Source organism: Pleurodeles waltl, chromosome 3_1 (genome assembly GCF_031143425.1).
Source record: "Pleurodeles waltl isolate 20211129_DDA chromosome 3_1, aPleWal1.hap1.20221129, whole genome shotgun sequence".
In the NCBI taxonomy this organism is placed as follows: domain Eukaryota; kingdom Metazoa; phylum Chordata; class Amphibia; order Caudata; family Salamandridae; genus Pleurodeles; species Pleurodeles waltl.
In genome coordinates, this window is record NC_090440.1 from 1679507349 (window position 1) to 1679534152 (window position 26804).

Below are 26804 nucleotides of genomic sequence, written 5' to 3' on the forward strand. Positions count from 1 at the left end.
ACCCTGGAGGCTACATAGTGTGTCTATGTTGGATGCAGGCTTTATAACCAGTATTAAGGACCACATCAAGAAATATGTTGACGATAACCAAGGCACTACTGACAGCACTCTAATTGAATGGGGGACTTTAAGAAAGAAGGATGTGTATCAAAACTTCATGGGGAGGCAAAATCGACACTTAACAGAGTGATAGTCAAAAAGTGAGAGGATATCAGAGCTCCTGAAATAAAAGCAGTAACAGAGAAACACAGGCATCTCCTGCATGTGAGAACTCTAAGGACACAGGTGAGAACAATTCTCAGGACACAGGTGAAATCCCTACCAATTTCTGACTACAAAAAACATATAGGTAAACACCTAATGATGTGATAAGACTGTCTATTAGCATAGCTGGCCCTCAGCATTCCCACAGATGCCCATATAACAGCACTCAAATTCCCCCGGGGGCCTGATAGTGAGTTCTCAAAATGAGATAAAACTACTGATGTCAGCTTATTATGCAGAACTTTACTCCAGTCCCTCGTGCTGCCTGAAAGAAAGCTTATTGAGGATACACATGCAGCAGGACTCAACAGGTCTAATGGAGAAAGAAAGAAGTGTTGGGTTCCCCCTTGAGCTTGAATGAACTATGTTAGTGTGTTATGGATCTAGAACTTGCCCACTACCCTGGCAGTGACACATTTCCAACAAACTTTCACACTACCTCTAAGACCTAGTTAGCTTCCAAAATAGTTACAAATTTTAATATGGCGCATGCATGCTGCATCTTACCTCCCATCAGTAGCAAATCCATAGAGTGCCATAGGCCCATAGAGATTCTTTAGAATTGTCCTCTTATTACCCATTCTCCAAACTCAACTTAGACTATAAATTATTTGGCAAGGTTCTAGCAAACACGATTTCAGTGCTTTTGCTGAATCAGGTACACTCATGCCAGATAGGTTTTTGCCCATAGAAACACATTAGCTAACACTACACGTCTTTTCCATGTCATGAATGATCGACTGTATAACAACCATACCAGCAATCATTAGACCCAAGTTGGAAAGGGATACATAATATACAGAGAAACAAAGTCCAGCTAGGTATTCTAAAATATAACACATTGATTTTTATAGGAGGGGATTGTCAACAAAAACCGCCCAGAAGCAACTAATGTAAAGAGAAATATTCAGATTAGACCATATATAGAGTGAAAATATCAATTTTATATTTAGAAAATAAACTTGAGACATGGGCTCCAATTACGAAAAACAGCACTCAAACATGAGGGTGAGAGTGCTAGAAATAGCATAGAAACGCATAGTCAATCCCTAGTTGTCATCAGATGATCAGAGGCCCTGGATGGCAACAGGCATAATATTAAACAAGCATTTGCAATGCAACGGGTCTCAAATTTCTTCGAGTTAGAGATATTAGCAGTTGTAAACTGCCAACCGGGCATTTCTTGCCTCATTATGGGGAGAAAAAAAACGACCGCGATCGCGCTGCTAAAAAATGGAAATGAAACGGTCTCGCGTTTGCTTAAGCTCGAGCAATTAGCATGGTAAACTCCTAACCGGACTTTTCTTGCCACATAAATAGAAAATTAAAATAAAACAGTTTCACATAACTAACTGGATTTTTCTTGCCATATAACTGAAAAGTAAAAGTTTCACATAGGCGAACTGATGGCCGCCATCAGTGCAAAGCAGACACACAAACGGAAATAACAGTTCACTCGTGGTGAAACCTATTGGCAAAAGTGCAATTATCTACGTAGCCGGCCAAATTGCAATTAACTATGTAACAGGGTGGATGTGATGCAAACCACTTGACCTCTGCCAAGCGAGATCACGCTGCGAAAAAAGAGAAAAAGTAGTCCACATCCCAGATGGAAAACAGCAGGCCTTGTATGTTTTCAGTACTTGGTTGCTGCGCTCGTGGAGGGCAAACCACTGGAAAAGGCATGATGTATGCATGCCTTCCATTAATTAAAGCAAGCAGATTTTAAAGCCCACAAACCAATGAAAGACACTGAAATGACATGGGCAGGGCTCCGAGCCCTTTTCTAACTACTACAGCGTCTCACAAGCGATGTGCATTCGTAAGCGCATGCTATGCAGGCTCAACCCTAAAAAGGGAGAGAAATTATTTTCAGAGCTTTATCTGGAGCCGAGTTCCCAGATAAAATGTAACTGTTAAGGGTGCTGCTTGTTTGGGCCTATTGGGGCCTGAAACTCTGCCTCTATACCTACAGATCACCAGAAAACCAGATATTCTGCACTACAGGGAATAACTGCTATTGGGCTGTAGGGGATTAGCACACCGTGGTACAAACCCCCAAAAAGCAATCCTAGGATGAGGATTGCTGGTACTGGGATCATAGAGAAGTACTGCTGTGCACTAAGTAATTATCAATTCTGGCGACAGCCACACTCTTGGACTCTAGGAATTTATCATTGTTTGTACAGCACACTAATAGATCAACCAGGCAGATAGCCACCACTAGTACCGGTCACCTCCAAATCCACATTAAGAAGACAGTCTTTCACCCCCGGCACATCACCCCCCTATGCAAACACCAGGATCAGCTCACTCTACCTACAAGATGAAATACAGTAACTAGTCTTTCTGATGTTCCTCTTGGTTTCAATTTGTTGTAATTTGCGCCACCATGACGCTATTTACCAATTCACACCTAATCTCTCATGTTCAAGTGGCCAGGTACATAACATATGAATAGTTCTGGGGAACTTTACCTTCAACTGAGGGGAACAGATATGGACTATACCAACCCACCTAACAAATCACGTAATACTAACTAGACAGGTTAGTTAAAACTGGAGAGATCGGCCGTATATACATTGCTGGTCATCGTAGGGCTCTAACATAGTCCACCCTTCCGGTCCCAAATAGTTACACCCTCTGAAAGGCAACCTCCTATTATGACAAGAGGATGTTTAAAACATAGTCCATCTGGGCACATCTCCTTAATTGATGGCAGATCTCTAATTCCCACTCACTGCTTCTCCACACCTATTATAGCCGCCAGATTCGTAAGATAACAGAGTGAACAACCTCCTGCCACAACCAGTAAAGGAGGTGGGATTGACAACACAAAGAAAAATTACACACACAATGAAGGGGCCTGCAACCCTAAATCAGATCTACCAGCATACCACAAACAATAAAAATGCACATGTATCTCTCACAGTTCCTCATTCATCACACCGCCAAACCCAGCATCGCATAAAACGATAACAGCACTTAGGTGCATATAATGCAAGACATGAAAGTACTACCCACATAGGCTCAAAGCAAATACAACAAACTTCCAGTCACACATTCACATGGCTTCATTTGCCTTCTGCGTGGATAGGTGCTTCAGTGCCCCTAACAGGTGTAGAAAGTGTCATTCAAATGCTACAATACAATACATGATGCAAATAATATTCTTTCTTTTTGCAGTTTTACATCCTCTGGTTACATGCTGTGTCAAAAGGACTCCTCACACTAAATACATAAAACCATGCATGAAACATTTTTCCTTAGTCAAAACTGTTGATTGATTTCCTCTCCTTTCTTTCTGTTGAATGACCCTCTTCATGTCTTCCACCCTCTGAATGCCTGCTCTCAGTATAGCCTATTAAAATCACATTAATGTTCGCCTTCTTGTGTGTTAATATATTTCTGCAATTGCCCACATCTCATTTCAAAGCTCAAACTTCTTCTTCTTTGAAACAACATTTCTGCCACTTAACAATACTTAATCTCCTCTAGTCTATCTATTCACCCCACCAACCATCTGCATCAATGCGCATACATCCTCCCCCAACTAATGATTACACCTAACTCATAGTAATATAATCTACCATAAATGAACTGGAATAAACACATTGGAATAAATGCATGAATAAAAGACTAAGGCCATTAACCAGCATTAACCAGTGACCATTGTATTAGCCATCAGCCTTAGGTTCAAGAGTAGTAAACCACTTCAGCACGCATGGGGTAGTAATTGCTATATAAGTGTAATGACAACACAATACAATTCAATGTCTGAAGTTACTATAAGTGATTTCTGTCGTCCATGGAATAACAGTTGTTTTCAATTTAAGAACATCCAAAATGTGATTGAAATTTAATATAAGTATATTGAAAAGCAAAGATCTGCACAGGAAAAACTCAAGTGCACTACCATGATGGCCATGTGATATTTAATTGAATGACAACTATATTTCATAGCGAGGTCGGCCATACTGGAATGCAGATTGAACACGGTTGTTGCCAGTCAGACAGGGCATCTGGGTGAAGTTGGCAGTATACCATTGCTCCTTGGAACTGATCATAGGTAGCTAATTAGTTCTAAATTGAAGCTTTAACAAAACTACTCGAAGGTTCCTGGTTGGCCTGATGAATATAGCATTTGTATAGTATGCTTTATCCTGTCATATAGTTAAAGAAAGGAAAACATTTGTAAAGCTGCATCAAGTTTGTTTTATGATGGTTGAGCCTAAAGTCTACAGGTATAGTACCCCTTTACAAGGTCCCACAACTGAAAACGCTTTTCTCTCTATAGCTACTAATCAGAAATGTGATGGGTAAAGTAGGGGTTGACTTCAAGACTCGAATAGAGAGGGGAAGAAAGATTTAATTAGTCAGGTAGCACTACCAAATTGGATTCCCTACTATCTGACTAATTAAATCTTGGTTTCCCTCTCTACAAGAGTCTTGGGGTCAACATTTACTTAACATATCACATATCTACTGGCAACCGATCTAACCTTCTTCTAGTGTTGGATATAAGACCTATCTTTCAACGACCTGGCCAGCCTCCTGCCTTTTGGGCCACCTGTAGCTACCAATAAATATTTGCAGAGGCATACTTGTATAAAAAGTTGACATAGTCCAGTCATGTCAAGTTTGCCGCAATTTGATTATTAGGGCTCTTAAAGGGGTGGCAGTCATCTGAATCCAGTAGAAACCATATGGAACTAGTCAGCATGGACGCAAATCCCTATTTTACAGAGTTCTGAGTCTTAGACTCATTTACAGGTGCAGTGGCACCATTTTTAGTTAATAAGAGATTGAATAGCGGCGGTGTCCAAACAAATGAAACATACTTAAATGCCAAGCCCACACAGAATTTATCACCAGTTGGGCCTTAATGGAAATGAAACAGATATACATGTTATTTAGTTGACAAAAGTCTACTGTGTTGAATACATTGATAAATGTAATTAATTTTGTATTATTTTAACCTTCTTTCCACTTCAAATGAACTGGTCGTGGGAAAGAGCAGCTATTCTAAGGAAAACAATTGTCACTTTACCTAATTTAATTCACGCAGTATTTCAATCGTTGTCCCCCATTACGAGATGCCCAGAAGGAGTGTGGGAGATGCTAGTACCAGAATGAATAATTCTGGCCTGTATCTTCCCACCAGTTTTCAGCCAACATAAATTTCAGGCTCTGGAATGATGATTAATCTCCAGGGCCTGGAATTATGAGGTAAACAAAGCAGATTTTTCTTAATCCTGAGGTTTTCGATAACATTTTGCTCTTGTTTTGAGCAGGTGGAAATTGTCTGCAGAAACCCCCATGGTTTCCTGCACATGGTACTACAGGGACAGGTGTTTTGACACCTGATAATTCCGAATGCAGGAACACTGGACACTTTAGAACCTCCAGAAACAATATCCCCAGGCATACCTCAATGGTCAACTTCTAATGAGGCTATAATGGTAGAACGTACGAATTAGGGGTTTATTTTTCATTCTTTCTACCTTGAATTAGTATTCTGCTCTGCGTGCATAGTTTTGAAAGTAGTTGTCATCGCGAGGTCCTGAACTGGTAAAAGCACTTATATTACTGTGTTTGGCAACAACGAGCGTAATGCATCATAGGGATTTCTGATTGTATTTTTAACTTTTCATTGACATTATTTAGAATTTGCTAGCCATTCTATGCATCTTGGTCATGAACAGTCCTAATTCGATATAGACTATTTGTGAGTGCATGTGCCAAAGATTTGTGATATGTACCCTGGTTAGAACTGTTACGACTCTGTCGTCCCATTTCCAGGGGGCGCTGTAAGGGGACTGTCAGAAGCCTGAGAATCACCTTGAACACCTATCTAGAGTCCCTTGCTGGCTCCTGTTTGTTTCTCTTTTCTCTATGGTACACTTGTATAGTACTACATTTGTTTCTTGGGACTGCAAATCCCATAATGCACAGCTTGGTAGTCAGGAAAACCCGGATTCTGTTTCCCATTGTCTTCTATGGGAGAAGTCCAGTTGCTCCTTTTCACTGGATCCTCTCCTCCAGGACTTGCAAGTGTCCGAAACCACACACACCTGAAACCTCTCCTGTGCAGCCCAGCTTGGAACTGCTTATAAGCAGCCATTTCCTCAAGCTCCCCGTCGTGCATCGGACTTCGATTCCTTTGTGTTACAGACCCTTTGTCGGATGGTGTTCCAGTTTTGTTCCTGTTCCTGTTCTGTTCCAGCTTGATCCTGTTTCCTGTTTCTTGTTTCTCTGCCCTGCTCCTGATTGTTCCAGCCAGAGTCTGCTCCCTATCTCTTAGCCTTGTACCTGTTAGTTTCTTCCAGAGCCTGCTCCCTGTTTCTCTGCCCTGCTCCTGCCTTGTTTCAGCCTGAACCTTCTCTCTGTTTCCCAGTCCTGTTTACTGCTAATTTCCTACTCCCTGTATTCCAGCCCTGCCCTTGCCTGTTCCAGCCAGAGCCTGCTCTCAGTTTCCCAGTCCTGTCTCTGTTTGTCCCAGCCAGAAGTTTGCGCCCTATTTTCAAGTCCTAGTCCCGCCTTTGCTTCAGCCTGAGCCTGTTCCTAGTTCTTGCCTCTGCCTCTTTGTTTGTTCCCTTCTGTTTCTGTTTCTTCTTGGTTCTTTGTGTCTGGTAAGTGTTCTATCAGTCTTCACCAGTGCATATGTGTCCTCCTGTGTACTGGGGTTGGCTCCTGGTTTCCAGGAGGCAATTCCAGCCCCCATCCTTGTCCAGTGTTATACGTTGTATTTCGTGCCTAACAGTGACAGTGTGCTATTGCTGTTTTCTCAGGAATCGCCACTGTGTTTCCAGCTGGACCCACAAGAGCGTGTCCTGTGTATGTAAGTACTATCCTTGTTTGTGCTCCAGGGTCCAGAGACAGAATCACTTCTGCTGCCTCCTTTCTATGGGGCTGGCAGGGTGACTATCTGTAAGAGCAAACTGCACAGAGGCATTGAGATTCCCTGTCACTGTGGGAGGTTCTGCGCCTTACTCTGTGTACAACCCCAGCGTGTTTGTCCACTAGTAATCTGTTTCCTGTTTGTACACACAAGGGTTGCTCTGCTTTTACTTTCCTGTGCCTGTTCATAGCTGTCCTTTCCGTGTATGCCTTTAGCTGCTCTTCTGCCCTAGTACACTACCTCTTTAGGATATTCGGTGACCTCAAGGGGTGTCCCAACCAGAGTCCTGATCAGACCCGTCCCAAACCGTGACAGAATGCACGAACCAAAAAGTTCAAGCTCCCCAGGCAGCAAAGGAACACACAGACCTAAAATGCTTTCCTATCATGTTAAGACACCCCTTTCTAAGCCTATACATTCTCTGAAATCCTCTAAAAAAGACCTTAGTTTAAAGGATAGACTTGTTAAAGAAAACCATAACTTGCAAGTTCAGTACTATACTGAGTGGCTTGCTAATCTTTCAATGATAGACTATTATGTTATTTGTGGCTATGACCCCCAGTCCCTGTCTGTAGAAGAATTACAAGGACGTAATGAGTTTTTGCAGTATCTATTAGCTGAAGCCAATAAGAATGTTCATAACCGTGGAAGTGCTTTTGCTACCTCTGCACAAGACATTTACTCTCAAGAAAAGATGGTTAATTCCTCGCCTCATGCTAGTGCATCCCAAATTCACTTCCAGGACTCCGTCAAAACAAAGAACCCTGACACTGTTCAAGAAGCCACACTAGGGATTCCCTTGTTTTCTGTTGAGTGCTTCAGCCCATCTAGGCCAGTTTCTCAGAATTCAAAGTGCAGTGCTGACTCTTATAAAGACCTATCAGTCCCTCAGAGCTTTCAAGTCAGCAGGCTAGACCCTGTATCTAAGGGATCAGTAAAGACTGTGGGATTCCTTAGTTCAACTCAAATGGCTTGTGCTCCTCCCAAATTGGATGACAGTACATCAGTCTCAATTCCTAAGTGTTGTGCTGACTCGTGTAAAGATCTACCAGTCCCTCAGTGCTTTCAAGTCAGCAGGATAGAACCTGTATCAAATGGATCAGTAAAGACTGTGGGATTCCTTAGTTCCACTCATAAGGCTTGTGCTCTTCCCAAACTAGATGATAATACACCAGTCTCAATCCCTAAAAACTCTGCTAAACCCTTTTCTATTCTGGGTGGGTTTGAAAACAATATGGACATACACACACTAAAAGAGCAGTTTTGGCAGATTAAAAGGCAGATATTGGACTTCTATGATGAATATGTTATAACATACACTAGAAATCTTGCCCGTGGGCTCTTTTCATCAATGCATATTTCACTGTTGGCAGAACCAGACATTCTGTTTATCTGTAAGGTAGAAGAAGTAACAGAGCAGTTGATGGAAACTACTTCAAGGCAATTTGAAAACCTGAAAAAAGAAAATGATCACCAGCTTTGGCTTAAAGAACAGTATGCTACTTTGTGTGCCTCTCCAAAGACTTCTATAGAGCGGATTGTCCCTTCTATTAATGACAGTCAAAAGACAGCTCCAGTTATAAATATATCAGCCTCTTCTTCAGACTCTCTCTCAGTCTGTAGTTCTCCAGTGAAAATTCCTGTACAGTTGATTGAATCTCTGAAATCTCTGAGAGATTTGACACCTCTTGATTCAAAGGATGGATCAGAGTCTTCAGAAGGAAGTGTCTCAGCCCCTCTATCAGAACAAATAAAGCCAAAGGAAGAAGAGAGTTCTGATGCAGACTCCAATAGCTGCACCTTAAGAAACCAAGATATGACTTTACTGGAGATTAATGGCAAGTTGTGCAACAGTGTTGAAGAATCTAAATCTAGTGATGAGAGTGGTTCCTGCCTTGCCATGAACAAACCTGCAGATAGTGCTGTTCAAATGGCGCACACACCAGAATTTTCTGATTGTGGGGATACTCCTGCCCTTTCAAACAATATCATAGAATTTTCAGACAATAAAGAGACAGTTCCTGTTTCAAGTGAACTAATGGATTTTTCTGACCGTGAAGAAATACCCGCAATTACTAAGAATGTAATGGACTTCTCAGAAAGTTTAAAAATCTCTTCTGTGTCAAAGCAAACCGTGGAGATTTCAGACAAGGAAGAAAGCCAGCAATCTGAAACTAAACAGCCTGTCATAAGAAATGAGAGCCTTCTCCTAGAACAGGACACAGTTGCAGCCTCAACCACTGATTCTGACTTGCTGTTCCCTGCCACTGCGTTGCCTGTTTCCAGCTCAACGGTTAGTGAAGAACAGATCTCTGATCTACCAGTATCTGATTTTGATGTAAAATCAGCCACACCAATGCCACCTGCTGTGTCTCTGAAATTAAAGACTCCTGAAAACCAGCAATCTGAAACCGAAGCTCAAGTACTGAAAGATATAATATGTCCCACTAAAACTAAAGACTTGAATTTGAATCTTGTATTCGAAGATCTGATGATAAGTACTGTTCTTAGTGTTTTATTGCAAGAAACCATCATCAATTCAAAGGCTAGAGCTGAAAATGTAGGTAACAGTGTAAAGGTGATTTCTGAAGAGACTCCAGTTCTGTTTCTTTCCAAAGAACAACCTTTCAGTGTTAACAGAGTTGAAGATCAACTACCTGTAGTAGAAACACTTTGCAAATAAACCATTTCTGATACCATGAATACACCACAGAGCACTTGCAATGATGAAATCTCAGTCTTGTCTGAAGATCACCCTAAAGAATTAGCTTGTGGAACTTCTACATTTTCAGATGTTAATCCAGTTTCTAAAGACTTGAAAACTCTTGTTGCTCCTGAATTTGATACTCCGAAGTCATCCAAGACGAAAGAAAATTCTGACTTTTTCATGTTTACTTTGAGAACACCAGTTACCCATGTTTCCCAAGTCTCTATGCTTTGCAAGCCTCAGACCACAATCAATGTAAATACTGCTGGAGAAACAGACAAATCCTGCTCGTCAGAAGATGTTACAGACCTTACAGTTACTAATACGCCAATTATCTCCTCCAAAGACGGCAGTACTGAACAGGAAACTAATGTCCTAAAGAATACCGTCCATAATGCCATTCCAGATCTCCTTGCTCCTGAATCCACTTCACCAGAAACCAACTCCATGCACTCCTCCCATATCAATCGAACAATAGAGAGGAAAGACATCGGAGCCCATATGGGTATTAGTACATGCTTTGCTCATTGGAAGATTCATTTGTGGCAGGACTGTAAACTTATCAACCAAGGTTGGAGTTGGATTTTCTTGCTGTGGCTTTTCCTCTTCAACTTTTTTCAGCCAAAGGATCGCCTTCTCTTCTTGAGCAGACTGGTGGGAGGGGGTATACTGTTACGACTCTGTCGTCCCATTTCCAGGGGGCACTGTAAGGGGACTGTCAGAAGCCTGAGAATCACCTTGAACACCTATCTAGAGTCCCTTGCTGACTCCTGTTTGTTTCTCTTTTCTCTATGGTACACTTGTATAGTACTACATTTGTTTCTTGGGACTGCAAATCCCATAATGCACAGCTTGGTAGTCAGGAAAACCCGGATTCTGTTTCCCATTGTCTTCTATGGGAGAAGTCCAGTTGCTCCTTTTCACTGGATCCTCTCCTCCAGGACTTGCAAGTGTCCGAAACCACACACACCTGAAACCTCTCCTGTGCAGCCCAGCTTGGAACTGCTTATAAGCAGCCATTTCCTCAAGCTCCCCGTCGTGCATCGGACTTCGATTCCTTTGTGTTACAGACCCTTTGTCGGATGGTGTTCCAGTTTTGTTCCTGTTCCTGTTCTGTTCCAGCTTGATCCTGTTTCCTGTTTCTTGTTTCTCTGCCCTGCTCCTGATTGTTCCAGCCAGAGTCTGCTCCCTATCTCTTAGCCTTGTACCTGTTAGTTTCTTCCAGAGCCTGCTCCCTGTTTCTCTGCCCTGCTCCTGCCTTGTTTCAGCCTGAACCTTCTCTCTGTTTCCCAGTCCTGTTTACTGCTAATTTCCTACTCCCTGTATTCCAGCCCTGCCCTTGCCTGTTCCAGCCAGAGCCTGCTCTCAGTTTCCCAGTCCTGTCTCTGTTTGTCCCAGCCAGAAGTTTGCGCCCTGTTTTCAAGTCCTAGTCCCGCCTTTGCTTCAGCCTGAGCCTGTTCCTAGTTCTTGCCTCTGCCTCTTTGTTTGTTCCCTTCTGTTTCTGTTTCTTCTTGGTTCTTTGTGTCTGGTAAGTGTTCTATCAGTCTTCACCAGTACATACGTGTCCTCCTGTGTACTGGGGTTGGCTCCTGGTTTCCAGGAGGCAAATCCTGCCCCCATCCTTGTCCAGTGTTATACGTTGTATTTCGTGCCTAACAGTGACAGTGTGCTATTGCTGTTTTCTCAGGAATCGCCACTGTGTTTCCAGCTGGACCCACAAGAGCGTGTCCTGTGTATGTAAGTACTATCCTTGTTTGTGCTCTAGTGTCCAGAGACAGAATCACTTCTGCTGCCTCCTTTCTATGGGGCTGGCAGGGTGACTATCTGTAAGAGCAAACTGCACAGAGGCATTGAGATTCCCTGTCACTGTGGGAGGTTCTGCGCCTTACTCTGTGTACAACCCCAGCGTGTTTGTCCACTAGTAATCTGTTTCCTGTTTGTTCACACAAGGGTTGCTCTGCTTTTACTTTCCTGTGCCTGTTCATAGCTGTCCTTTCCGTGTATGCCTTTAGCTGCTCTTCTGCCCTAGTACACTACCTCTTTAGGATATTCGGTGACCTCAAGGGGTGTCCCAACCAGAGTGCTGATCAGACCCGTCCGAAACCGTGACAAGAACGCCATAATTTGATACATTTATTTTTTTCATATTTAATAGCAATTACACTGGATTTGACTTAAGTGTAGACTTAAGAAAGCACACTTTCGGCCAGTGGGTCTTCATTTCCGTAATCTGCTATTTTAAGTAATGGACGCTGTGATAGCAGACCTTATATTTGCTTAATGAATGACCGGTTGACGTTACACTGCTCTGATACTGATAGCCAGTCATGCACGTACATGCAAATGAATAGCGAGCAGCTTCTGGTGTCCGAGCTCCTCTACAGAGCTAATAAAAAACAGGGTCCACAGGCGCAGCAAAGTGTTAGGTTAAATATATTGCTGTGGTCGTAAATGGTTTTAAAAGTTGTTAGCATTAACAGATTAATCTATCCTGTGTTTATCATTTCTGACGTGCAAATAAGTACAAGCGTAAATTGTTAGGTGATGACATAACTGCTTGAGAAAATGTACTCTGAGGTCCGAACACATAAGGCACATTGATGCACAGAAGTGTAAGCAACTTCTTTCCAAAATATGAATACATGGTTTTCTGATTGCAGAGACTCATCCAGATGCAACTACCAGATAACAAGTAAATATTTTATCAATCTCAACAAGATCCAAGGAAGTTTACAGAGCCAAACTAGTAGCCCGTGACTAGTACATCGGCTAAAAAGCGAGATATACAGTACAATAAACCAAAGTCCCATATATTACAATTATCCACAGAACACCCTTAGGTAACCAGCAGAGACACGGTTAGCCACTAGCCTCACAGTGATCCAGTCCGTTCCTCAAGACAACAAATCCCAGCCTACACCACCACAGTATAATGAGCCCTCAACATTTCAAGCAACCATCACCACTTCAGTGCAATGCTATAGTGCATGCAAAGCCCACACTATAAAATGCTTACAGACCTCTCCCCTATACACCACAGAGCCTTGAAACCTTATTTCACCCTGGTGGTAGGACGCTCTTTGGCATACATAAATTAGCTCAACATCCCAACCTCATCAACAAGGGTGACATCCACATCCATGTTATCTCTTTGGACTCATAGTGCCAGGGTGAGGCTGTGGCAAACTACTCCAACACATGTATGATTTGGTGCATTCTCCTCAGCTGGCTAGTTTCATGGGGTCCTCTGTTCATGGGGGCCCCGCTCAAATCTTCCTGAGAACACAATGCATTTTAACATTGTGGTCCACTACTGTTGCTGCCTGAACCCCAGAAGATCACAGCGGTTGTGGGTGTGAGCAGCAGAACAGCCTCATAAATAGATCAGTGCTTCTGGGACTCAGGCGGTACTGTGCAACAATGATGCACTGGTAAAGTCCTGGGCTCTGTGATAAAGAGGTGATATGCTAAAGACCTCATGATGGTTCCGGTCCATATTCAGGCAGCCATTTTTTAATACCATCTGGTCTTAAGAGGATCAAGGAGGAGGGGCACAATGATAGGTAAATAGGAAATGAAAGCTTCAGCAGACCCCACCGACCTCAAGAACTACCGCCCCATCTCGCTCCTCCCGTTTCCTGCCAAAGTCATCGAGAAGACCGTCAACAGACAGCTGGCCGCCCTCCTCGAGACTAATGGATCCCTCGACCACTCACAGTCCGGCTTCCGAGCCAACCACAGCACCGAGACCGCCCTCATCGCAGCCACTGACGACATCCGAGCCCTGCTCGACAACGGGGAAACAGCAGCCCTCATCCTCCTGGACCTCTCCGCAGCGTTCGACACGGTCTGCCACCGCACTCTAGTGCAGCGCCTCAGCAACATCGGAATTCAAGAGAAGGCTCTAGAGTGGATCATCTCGTTCCTCACCGGAAGAACCCAGAGAGTCCGCCTCCCCCCGTTCAGATCCGAGGCCACCGAAGTTATCTGCGGCGTACCACAAGGATCATCACTCAGCCCCACCCTCTTCAACGTCTACATGAGCCCCCTCGCAGCCATCGCACGCCATCACAACCTCAACATCATCTCCTACGCCGACGACACCCAGCTGATCCTCTCCCTCACCAACGACCCAGCCACCGCCAGAACCAACGTGCACGAAGGGATGAAAGACGTAGCCGAGTGGATGATGAACAGCCGCCTGAAACTGAACTCAGACAAGACGGAAGTCCTCATCCTTGGATCATCACCCTCTGCCTGGGACGACTCCTGGTGGCCCCCTGCCCTGGGCAGCGCACCCAAACCAACGGACCACGCACGCAACCTGGGCTTCATCCTGGACTCCTCCCTCTCGATGACCAGACAAGTCAACGCCGTCTCTTCATCATGCTTCAACATCCTACGCATGCTCCGAAAGATCTTCCGATGAATCCCCACCGAAACCAGGAAGACGGTCACCCAGGCACTCGTCACCAGCCGACTGGACTACGGTAACACCCTCTACACCGGAACCACGGTCAAACTACAGAAAAGACTCCAACGCATCCAGAACGCCTCCGCACGCCTCATCCTTGACATCCCCCGACACAGCCACATCTCCGGACACCTGAGAGACTTGCACTGGCTCCCCGTCAGCAAGAGAATCACGTTCCGCCTCCTCACCCACGCACACAATGCCCTCCACGACCTGGGCCCCAGGTACCTCAACAACCGCCTGACCTTCTACACTCCCACCCGCCAGCTACGATCGACCAGCCACGCCCTCGCCGCCGTGCCACGCATTAGAAAAGCCACCATGGGAGGAAGATCCTTCTCCTACCTGGCAGCCAAGACTTGGAACTCCCTCCCCATCCACCTCCGTCTGACCCACGACCACCTCTCCTTCAGGAAGCAACTCAAGGCCTGGCTGTTTGAGCAGTAGCAGTCCCCCCTCCCCCCAGCGCCTTGAGACCCTCCGGGTGAGTAGCGCGCTATACAAATTTTTTGATTGATTGATTGAAAGCTCTCATCGGGCACCGCGCAGTCGGAATGTTAATACGCCTTCACTCAATCAAAATGTGTGTAAGCACGCAACGAGCCCTTTTTAAAGTGAGATCCGTAATCGAGAAAAAAGTGGGCAAAATTGTTGTCCACGATGATGGACTGTTTTAATGGTAGGGTAGGAGGGAGCAGTCGCCTAGGGTGCCATCAGTAAAAGGGGTGCCAGTCAGTACCCACAAACAGTAAAAGCCTCAAATATTGTTCTTGCTCCAGGGACTGGAGTAGTTGGGCCGTTAGTGACTAGATGTCACGATGCCTAGTGCAGCAACATTTCTTGCACTGATGCTGGCTCTTTTCCGAAAAATGGGAGAGAAATATTGCCAAATCGATGGATCTGTGTTTCTATTTTTTTCTACAGGCACTTACTAGCAAGTCGTATTATACCGTGAATCATTTCCCAAAAATACGATATTCACTCCAATTTACTTGCGTTATTCGTTTTCTTTTCACAGTTTCTTTATAATGAATGGATTGTTTTCTATTTTCCCTCCTTGGAAAAGCATTGTCAGTGGACTATTTACTTTCACGCTCTGTTTATTTTATATAAACTTTTAAATAAGTATAAACTGTGTGTGGAGGCCGACTTTGCTTGAGATACATACTATTATAATCAGTCGGCAGAGTTGTGGTCTCCAGATACAAAGGGCTTAGTTGATTACAGGGTGAGAGGTGACGTTGGTGGTAGAGGTAACATTATTTGGTGTATTTCTCAGTAGTCAAATGTGACAAAGTCGCTGCCTAGTTTTAGCATGCACCCTGGTGTTTTTATTCAACATTCTGAAATTGTGGTCTTTTTTGTGAATTGGGAAGTACTAAACAGGCCTCGATCTTATAGGTACTTTGAGCTGCCTGTATTTACTTAAGATTAGCCAGACTTTAAATTGGGCTCCAGAGTGTCAAAGTAAATGGTAACATATTTAAAATGCAGCTTCTTGAAATACAACAGTAATAGTACTGGGAATGGTAGACAACATGAGCTCTTAGTAAAATTGCCCTGGGAAGATGTGCATATAATAATCAATAACCACTAAAATTGTGAATTGACAGAGTTTGCAATTCTTACCTCGGAAAATACTGTACTCAAAACAAAAAGTACCTCCAGCCCTGCAGTAACAGGACACTAGAGAGGCAATACACAATCCTACAGCCAGTTACCTTTGCAATGCGTAAATAGCCCAGTACACCTAAGGAACTCACTAACAGTAAAGTATTCTATTTATTTAGAAACCAGCCTTTCTACACACGTGAAATTCTTAGCTAATCCACAGATATTTGGTACTTGTTAGAAATCGTGGTGTGTAGTTGTCAGAGGTATGCGCCTTGATGAAATAGGGGCCACAATCGTATTCGGGTTAAGTGACAACACAAACTAAATTATCCTGCACTCACCCTCGGCACAGAGCAGGCAGGCCTCACTTAGAAGGCAATGTGTAAAGTATTCGTGAAATAACTCATACAGTAACACAGTGAAACACCACAAAAACGACTCCACACCAGGTTAGAAAAATAGAATATTTATCTGAGTGAATCAAGACCATAACAGCACAAATCCAATAAGCGTACATCTAGATGTTTACTGGTAGAAGTATTCATGCAGTGCTTTAGGAATCATTTAGGAATTAGGAGTGATACAGTAATGTCCAAATACGGGCCCTGAGGCTGTGTATGGGTGCTGGGGGAGGGCTGGTGATGGATCACGTGGACCTGGGCAGTTCAGTACCTTCAAGTGAAGTGTGGCTGTACTCAGCAACTCGGCTCCAGGAACAAACGGTGGCCAAAAACACTCCTCCCAGGATTTTTGTTGCAGTCCACAAGGCAGGTTTCCAATTGCAGAGTGGTTCATCAGGTGCGGGCAGCACCAGGCTCGCAAGATGGGACTCTCGTCAGTAGGAACCACTTAAGTAGAACGTCACGGGGATGCGAAGAAGCACCACTCTCACTATCGGGAATCCATGACAGCAGGTACAACTTTTGGAAGAGCGGCACAAGGGCTGCAAAGAAGCACCTCGCTCGCTAGTGGTGATCCAGGAAAGTATGCACAACTTCAGAAGAGCAGCATGGGGGCTCCATAGAAGCACTGCCCTTGATAGGAGTAATTTGTGACAACAGGCACAACTTCAGAAAAGTGGAACAGGCTGCGAAGAATTACTTTGCTCGTTAGTGACAGTCAGTGACAACAGGCGCAACTTTGGAAGAGCAGTGAGGAGGCTGCAAAGAAGCATTGCGCTCGCTAGTGATAATCCGTGACAAAGTTCCACCTGGTCAGAGCAGTGCTAGGCTAGAATGGAGCACCGGTTATGAGGTCTTTGATGTCCCTGAGACCTCGGGGAAAACAGGGGGCAAGCCAGCAAGCCCTTGTAGATCGCTCTGGTGGGAAAGCAGATTCTTTCCAGCAGGGCCAGAGAGCAGCAGCCAGAAAAGCAGCAAGCGTAAGAGCAGTCCTTTCAGGAAAGCAGTCCAGTTGAGTCCTTTGGGCAGCACAGCAGTTCTTGTGACAGGGTTTCAGTTCCAGGTCTAGTAGTATCTGATTTGGGGGGTCACAGCCCCTGTACTTATTCTCCAATGTGCCTTCGAAGTGGGGGAGACTTCAAAGAAGTGGCTTTGAAGTGCACCAGTTTCCCTTTAACCCAGACCTGTCTGCCAGGTTATCTGTGGGGTTCATCAGTCCCTTGAGTGGGTTGAGGCCACTACCCTTTGAAAGGTAAGTGTGAGCCCTTCCACCCTTCTTTCCCAGAAATACCCATCAGTATGCAGATTAATGCAGATACAGTTGTGTGTCCTGTGTTTATGGGTGTCTGGATGGAATGCACAAGGTGGGCTGTCATCCAGCACAGACCAGACGTGGATTGGAGACAGGCAGTAAGGCGCATAGAGCAGTAGGAGCAGACAAACACCTACTTTCTAAAAGTGGCATCTCTAAAATAGCAATGCCAAATCTGATTTTACCAATACACAGGGTTTATCATTACTATTCCAAAGATATGAAACATGAGGTAGCCACTCCTTCCTGATCAGGCGTTGCGGCTTAAAAGTATTTTAAAGAAATCCTCAGTGCTGGCCCATGAGACGAGCAGGCTTCTCAAAAGTGAAAACTTAACATTACATGTTCACATGCACTGCATACCGCCCCGTGGCTCCCATAGGGCCTATCTTAGTGGCGACGTATGTGTTATAAAACGGGAGTTTGAGGCTTGGCAAAGGGTTTAAGATGCCAAATCAAGGGGGCAGAGAAACTGCACTCACAGACCTTGCAATGGCAGACCTGCAATATGGTTAAGGGACTACCTATGTGAGTGGTACAATCAGTGCTGCAATCCCGCTAGGAGAATTTAATCTACAGGCCCTGGCCACATATAGTGCATTTTACTTGGGACTTATAGGTACATTAAATATGTCAATTGAGTCGGAGCCATTGTTACCATGTTTAGGGAAGAGAGCACAAGAACTTTAGCGCTGGTCAGCAGTGGTAAAATGCACCAGTCCTAAAGCCAGCAAAAGTGAAACAATGCAAATTATTTTTTAATATGGCTACTAACAATTTATCCACAACTAAAATGTCTGTTTCAGCCAGTGCATTTATATGTTTACAGTTCATCTTTAGCAATACTTTCTAAGAAGAACATTTGCAGTCTTCTACATTCAACAGGTTTATTGAACCTATATTCCTTAAAATTATTTTCTATGAAAGTTAACATCTCCTGGCCACAATCCCTAGTTGCCAAATGAAAAGGAATATTTCTATAAAACAAAATATTTCATTTATGTGCGCTCACACTCCTTACTTCAACATCCAGTTTCCCTCAGGATAGTAGTAATTCAAAATGTCAGAAACATGCTACCAGTCTTTCGGCCTGGGCACTCAAGAATTCCGGCTTCTGGCATGAACCCACATGATCCTCTCACTTAGTCCTTAATCAATTCAGTCTTACTTGCTGGCTCATCTGCCAGAGCCCTGGGCATTACATCTCCCATAAATGTAGCTCAAAGTGGAATCTTGGTGATTCACTTGTAAACCCACTGAGCAAAGGGTCTACTTCTTTCCTCAACAATGTCAAGTTAAAATAAGGGTTTGGTTCCACCAAATTTGAGTAAACAATTAAGGAACCTGGGACATTTCCCATGATCTAACATGCAAGGGATTGGAGTAGGTTTATAAAGTGAAAATTCTGCCCATCTAACATTAAAGCAGTCCAACAAACCTGGGGTGCAGCTCCTTCCAGTCAGCAGGTTAATCCCAACATTCTCTTGCCAGCTACCTCACACACAGCTTTCAGGTAGCGCCAGCCTCAATATGCTAAGACAGTGGTTCCCAACCTGTGGTCCGGAGACCCCTGGGGGTCCACAAAGCCTTCACAAGGGGTCCACGAGAGCTTAGAAAATTAAAAAATATTAACAAATATTGACAAATATGGTCCCCAGATTCCAGTAATTACTCAGACGGGGGTCCCCGGATTCCAATGATGATGCAGTGGGGGTCCCTGGGTTCCACTAATGTTAAAGTGGGGGTCCACAGAAATCAAAAGGTTGGGAACCACTGTGCTAAGACATTCACAGACTCTCTGTAGCTTCTGGGCAGAGAGACACAGACGCACACACAAATCTAAATATAGATACCCACAACATACAAATCAAGAATCTTCTCTGAAGACACTCTCAACCTAAACTAGCATCAAGATACAGGCCAGTTGTAATCTAATGACACTCCTGCCAAGTAGCTCACCAACACAAATAACCTGATTGTACACCTCCTATACACTACACACTTTTAACATGAACAAATAGCTTACGATGCCTGTACACAATACATGTCACAATTTCATTAATTCTGAGCATGGCTATGCATATGCTTTTTGAAAGCTGTGGCAGATAGGCACATGAGATGTTGCCTTAAATAGGGCCAGACAGTCAAATGGGGTCTGATGCAGAGCTGAGTGTGACACGCACAAAGATTTAATTTATCCAAAGTCATAGCAATGAATGAGCCTCACTCTCTGTCTTGAGCATGGGTCATGTACTGATCGTTTCCAGAAAATGACAATCCCAGAACCATGAAACATGTCATCTGTGGAAGGACTCTGGGACCATAGAAGTGGTAGAAATTAGCTTTACAAAAGTTGATAACATAACACCACTAAATAGAAAGCAGAACATGCCCTTTCTCTTAGCAGAAATATTGTACTTTCGTCTGGAGAGAAGAGTAGACCCTTCCTGAAGCAGCAACCTTAGTTTTTGTTCATTATAAATCATTAGAGCATTGGAATGTTGAGAGCTCCATTGAAGACAATCGTGTAGCTCCAGGCTTATAATGGCTGGTCTTAGCCCAGAGTTCCAACATTCCAATATTTGTCCTCATGTTTCTCTCTTTTTAGTTAAAAGAATTCTACCCACAGTGGATAAAAATTCTAATAGCCTTATACCCTTTCTGCCTTCGGCTATACCAGTTGTTAAAGGTAATCTCCCTCATTATTGGCCCTCACCATTAGTTCTGCTCAGGTTCAGGTCCTTTAACAACTGGTATAGGCCTCAGTGGGCTATAACGCTATAATTTGCTTTGCAAGATTGGCTTGGAAGATAAAAGTAAAGTAGTTGAGAGGCCTTAACCCTTTTTCGCTTTACTGACTCTAGCACTACCTAGGTTTAAACATAAGAAGTACAGGAGTGAACTTTGCCCCTACCATTCCACCTCGGGAGGTTCAAACGAGACATCCATGGTTGTAACATCATGATTGGCATGTTCATGGAATATGTCTTCTGCACATATTCACATAAGGAGGACCGAATTAAAATGTGTAATTTAGAAGGCACCAATCCTACCTTCCTCTCCAGAAGGGATGGTTAGCAAATGTTTACACTGAGCAAGTTTTGAATCCACAGCAAATAGTGCTCAATTTGTAAACAAATGAGTGCTGGTGTCCAAAGCTCTGTTCAGTATCACACAGCTTGGACCTGCGCACCAAACACATAGGCCCTCATTACGACTTCGGCGGTCTTGCAAACAGACCGCGGAATCCGTGGGCGCCACAATACCGCCAGTGCTGGCGGTATTGATGGCTCCCTATTTTGACATTTCCGCTGGGCCAACAGACGGAAACAGGGTTTCTGTCCGCTGGCCCAGTGGAAAAGTCACATCAACATTGCAGCCGGCTAATAATAGAGCCAGTGGCAATGTTGGTGTGCAGCGGATGTAGCAGCACCCATCGCGCCTTTCACTGCCCGAAATTCGGGAAGTGAAATGCGTGATTGGGCTGTGCCTGGGGGCCCCTGCACTGCCCATGTCAAGTTCATGGGCAGTGCAGGGGCCCGCAGGGGCACCCCGAGACCCCCTTACTGCCAGCCTTTCCATGAAGGTGTTTACCGACATGGACAGGCTAGCGGAAGCCTGGTGGTCAAGTGGAGGGGCCGGCGGTATGGCCGTGGCTAATGCGCCACAGTCATAATACACTGGCAGAACACCACCAGCCTGTTGGCGGTGTTACTGCCAGTGTACCGCCGGTGACCAGGGTCGTAATGACCCCCATAGTCTTGAATCCACCTCATGCCTCTTTAATCCACTACCAGTCCCTCTTGCCTCTTTAATTCACTTTTGCAGCTTCCTGCTTACTCCCTTTGCAACGGTGTTTCCATCTTTTTCTTTCTCCTTCTTTACCCTTTGTACATTTTCCCTCTTTTGCTCCCTGTCAATGTCTGATGAGGTAAAATAAGTGCTGGTGAGCAAAAGAAAAATGCCGGTAGGCACCACCAAGAACCACAGTCTCAAATTAAGCACTGACAACAGAAATGCAATGGCCACATTTATAACGGGCTTTGCAGAAGCTACCAACAGATGACCATTATAGTTTTCAACTATGGAAACTGAACTGAAAAATAACATATTCGTTAGTCAACTATTCCTTTTACACTTGCAGCTGTGCCTAACTAAAAGAAGGACTGCTATTCCATCATATAGTATTTGGCGCTCATGGTACCTCTTTCCGAAATGGGGAAATATGCAGTCGTCATCATGCCCAAATGTAATCTACTTTGGTCCTTGAAACTTTTTCTCTTTTCTGATAAATTCTGAGGTAGTGAAGAAAGTGTGTGGGAATTGTCTAATCAGAAAATCATAGTGTGCCAGGACTAACCGAGGGTTCCTGGGCATTCTGGGTTCTTTGGCATCGAAAGAAAGTTACAGACAATGATATAATCTTCAAAAACAGTTTGTAGGAGCTCCTGCTTACTAGTCTTTGGGAAGGTGGCAATGGTCCACCAGGCAGCAAATAAATTGTATTCCCACTGCGCTTTCTGCTTTGTGCATTGTCAGAGCCTTGACTGGTTCAAAATGGCCATCACCATTTATGACCTCTATTTCCCCTAATGGCTGAGTTCCCAGCCAATGAAGGAAGGCAGACTTTTTGGATGGGGATTTCATCATTTATGGGTTCAAAGATGTTCTTCTATTATTTAAGTTGTTGCTGACTTCCGGTCTATGGTTCGCTCCGTTCGTCACCGGTGAGTTCTCGCTGCTGCTAACTAGTTTGCTCACCTGGCCCCATCCTTTGTGTGCATCCTTTTTTTGTGCTTTCATGACTTCCCTTGGGTTCTAGTGTAGCTGTCTGCTCCTTTAGCTCTTTCGGGTTACCAATAAGAGGCCAGTCTCTAGCATCCACCTGGGCCCAGTCGCCCTCGTTATTTCATGGTAGTACATGTCCTTTGGTCACCATGCCAACAGAGAAGAGTATACGTTGTGTTAATAACGTCCTTACTTTACAGGATTCGGTGTGCTCATGACCTACTGACCTAAGAGACTTTTTTATTATTGTTTTCTCTGCCAGGCCTATCCTGGTTCATCTAGTTCCTCAAACCTTACATTTCTACTCTCGGTGGTACAAAACAAGATTGAAGAATTCAAGTGATTATGGGGCTGCGGAACTGTCTGTACAGCCGGTCCTCTGGTCATGACATAATAATAGTAATCTTTCGACATGTTAACAATGTGGGTTCATGAAATTAGATAGGGACATGTGCTTGGGCGTCAGCATTTGAGGCATCTCGCCTTGCTGGTGTTATGGGCTACAGATTAGTCCCAGTGATTAATAGCAAACCATGTCCCGCATAGTACCTGCAGTGCTAACATTGCAGTGATAACAATACATCATGTTTTAGCATAAAAGGGGCTACAAATGTGAAGCCTTGCTTTCAACTTATGTCAGCTCCGGTGGTGACCTGTGCTGATGCACTCTCAATCTAGTATGACAGAAGAGGGGGAAGGGATGTTAAGCGGAGAAAAGATATTTGATTCAAGAGCAGACTTTACACTTTGAAAGCATTTTTGGGAAACGTCCCAGGGGATGTTATTCTTAAAGGGAGTAGAGCAGGAGAATATTCAATGGAAGCCAATCAACGCGTTGTTGTATGAAAGCCAGAAATGTATTCTAAGTAAATAAAATGAAAATCCAGTAACTGAAGGATGTATTAAAGCTGTTATGGGCAGCCGGACAAGGACTTATTCAGCTAAAGGGGGCAAGGATTTATGTGTAGTCAGTGGAGTGAAAAAACAGAAGATAAGTTGTAAAATGTGAAGAAAAAATCTAAAAGACTTGGGTATCCAATTAATTCAAAGGTAACCTGTTAAAAAGCATAGTTTGAGGCAACTGAACTAGTTCGTGAATATACTCCAGTAATGCTTAAATGGGAAATCACTGAAAATGGAGCCATTTTGGAACCAATACATATCGAACTACGAAATAGTATGGCAGGGAGTATTAGGGAGTGAGAAACACTGCGACAAGCCTGTAAAATATCCTACAGAGTCATGTGAAATCAGCAGGTCGTAGGATAGCGTCCCCATTAGAGTAAAACATCTAAAGATGTAATCTGCCGTTATGCCATCTTGGTTTTCCATAATAGCTAAGCCACCACAACGAATTAATAAGGATAAAGTATAGCAGTACACTAGAAGTGACCTGGAACAGATGTCACCAACAAATCTGAACTCATTTTTTTTTTTAAGCTGCAGGTCTGTTGGTTAAAGGTGTTCTCTGCTTGATCTGGATCATGGTAGGGTAGCATTTAAGGGGGGGGAGCTATATCAAAGCCTTTGAAAAATTCGTAAACAGTCTGCAGGACGAACAGTGGTATCAATCAATAATGAGGAGGTGACTGCAGGCAAGGGGAGGTGGTTACAGGTGGAGTCCATAAGGGGCCAGCTCTAGTAGCATTAGTATTTAATATATTTATCACATAGGTATCACATAGATTTGTTTTAAAATCTGAAGAGGACATATAATTCTTCACTCAAGGCTTAACACTTTGAAATACAACCACAAAATGGGTTGTAGTTGACCGGTTTGTACAATAGCACCTCTGACTAGGATCGCACAGTGGTAGGGGATAAAAGGCAAGGCAAGGAAAGCTAATCTGGCCAAACATTGAGTCCCATAACATGATAATCGCACCTCAGAGGTCATGATGCTCAACATAAAAACACTTCCAACAGAGACTCAAAGCAAATACAACACCCTTCCAACCACTTACCCCACAGAGTGTAACATGCTGTCATGTGTGTGTAACTATTTCACAACTCCAATTGGGGTAGTAAGTGCTATATTAATGATACTCTACAATATGAGGCCAAAGAAACATCAGCAAGCACAATACCAGATTGTGTTTACAATCGTATTGTACACGTTTTACACAACAAACATGCACAGTGATAGGGGTGGGTGTGCTTAAGGAGTTGGTAGCTAGGCAGTTACTTATGGTTTTTATTTCCCATCCAAACTCTGATTGTCTGACATACCATTTTGAACGTTCAGCAGAAATTTTGCAGAAAACTTCAATAAAACATTTACACCTACACAGCATTGCAAGTGGAGGTAAAGAGGTTATAATTCTTGTGCAGGGTGCTTTGCTAAAACTCATTTTAGCCTCATCAGCTCCACTTTCATCAATCACTGTTGGACCTGGCCCTTTTTGCAGGGTCATCTCTAAACTTTTTGCCTCCACCTTTTCTGACCTGTTTTTATTGGCTTTAGGACTCTGGGCACTTTACCACTGCTAAAAAGTGCTAAAGTGCATATGCTCTCTGTCTAAATTGTACTGATTTGTTTTTCCATGATTGGCACATTTGATTTATTGGTAAGTCCTTAGTATAGTGCACCATGTGTGCCCAGAGCCTGTAAATCAAATGCTACTAGTGGGCTTGCAGCACTGTTTGTGCCACCCCATGATTAGCCCTGTAAACATGCCTTGGATCTGCCACTGCAGTGTCTGTGTGTGCAGTCTGCCACTGCCAATTAGACCTGGCAAGTGTACCCACATCCAGTCCCAAACCTTCCCTTTTACTACATGTAAGTCACCCCATTGACAGGGTGCAGTGTATTTAAGAAGTAGGGCATGTACTGATATATTTTACATGCCCCTCCCATTAAAAAAAAATAAGTATTTGGCCCCAGGGAGGTGGTAGTCCCACAGGCCCAGGAGGGCCTGTGTGCCGCCCCTAAATGTTTTTATTATGGAGGCCCGGGCAGGTGGTGGTCCCCGGGCCTGGGGTGGTCAGTTCAGCCCCCACCCATATATTTTTTTAAGTTGTCCCAGGACGATGGTGGTCCCCGAGACCTGGGGGAGGTCTGTGCACCCCTGCCTATGTTTTTTTTATTATGTAGCCCTGGGAGGTGGTTGTCCCTGGGCCTGGGGACATCCGTGCAGCCCGCCTGAATAATTTATTATGTAGGCCCGGGGAGGTGGTGGTCTCCGGGGCCTGGGGTGGTCTGTGCGGCTCCACCCATATAGTTTTTTTAATGTTGTCCAGGGAAAGTGGTGGTCCTCAGGACCTGGGAAGTTTGCGCAGCCACCCATAAGTTTTATTATTATGTAGTCCCGGGGTGATGGTGGTCCCCGGGTCATCCATGTGGCCCCACCCATATATTTATTTAATGTTGCCCCGGAGAGGTGGTTGACTCTGGGGCCCAAGGGTGGTTTGTGTGGCCCCCTAACATTTTTATTACATAGCCCCAGGGAGGTGGTGGTCTCCTGGGAGTTCATGCGGCCCCCTAAATATAGATATTCAATGTTACCTCATTATGCTACAAACTCCTTCAACCGTGCGTGGCACGGAGTTTGGAGCTTAAAGGGGGTTGACTGCGGCCAAGCCCTGCAGCCAACCCCATCATGCATGGCCAAAGGCTGTTGTGTGGTTATAGGGAGTTGGCTGCAGGGCCTGGTCACAGGCAAGATCCTTCGGCCAATCCGTGTCGCGCACTGGCAAAGGCCATGCTTTAGGAGGAATTGCCACTTTACTACTTGTTTTACTGTGTTGCATTGTTGCATGCTGCTTCTTGCCTGGAGTGAGAAGGACTGGACCTGTTCTCTACATCCTTGAATTCAAGATTCTCCAAGGGCTTCTCAGTTTGCCCCCTGTTCTCCAAAGTCTTGGGGACTTCAAAGACTGCCTTAAACCCTTGTGGTGCTCCTTTACTCTGCCATCTGTGAGTCCTACCCTTGCCTGAGGTGCCCCTCTCTAGTCCTGGGCCTCAGAAGTGGGCTCTGCAGCTGATTTCTGCACAACCCAACACATCACCTCGAATGCAGGAGAAATTCCGATGCATAGTTTACTCGATGCCGACACAGAGGCTGCTAGATGACAGCAGATTTAAAGCCTGCCCTGCTCGATGACGACGCTTTGCACTCACTTCAGTGTGGAGCCCAACAATGATGCAATGACTCAAATGTGTGGAAAATACTGGTGCACCGTGCCCTCGACATTTCTATTTTGTTTCATCAAAGATACTGTTTTAGTGGTTCCTGGGTGGGTTCTGTTACCGGTCTACCCTCCAACATGGTCGGTCAGGATTTTGGATTTGCACTAGTCCCTAGCGACTTCAAGTAACCTTTTGATCGCTAGTGACTTCTAAG

At 44.3% G+C, this 26804-nt stretch overlaps 1 protein-coding gene across 4 annotated transcripts in view; it reads right to left on the bottom strand.

Annotated features, from left to right (window-relative positions):
• Window positions 1-26804, bottom strand: part of CCDC141 (coiled-coil domain containing 141) — a 646235-nt gene that overhangs the window by 614597 nt on the left and 4834 nt on the right. The window lies entirely within an intron of this gene.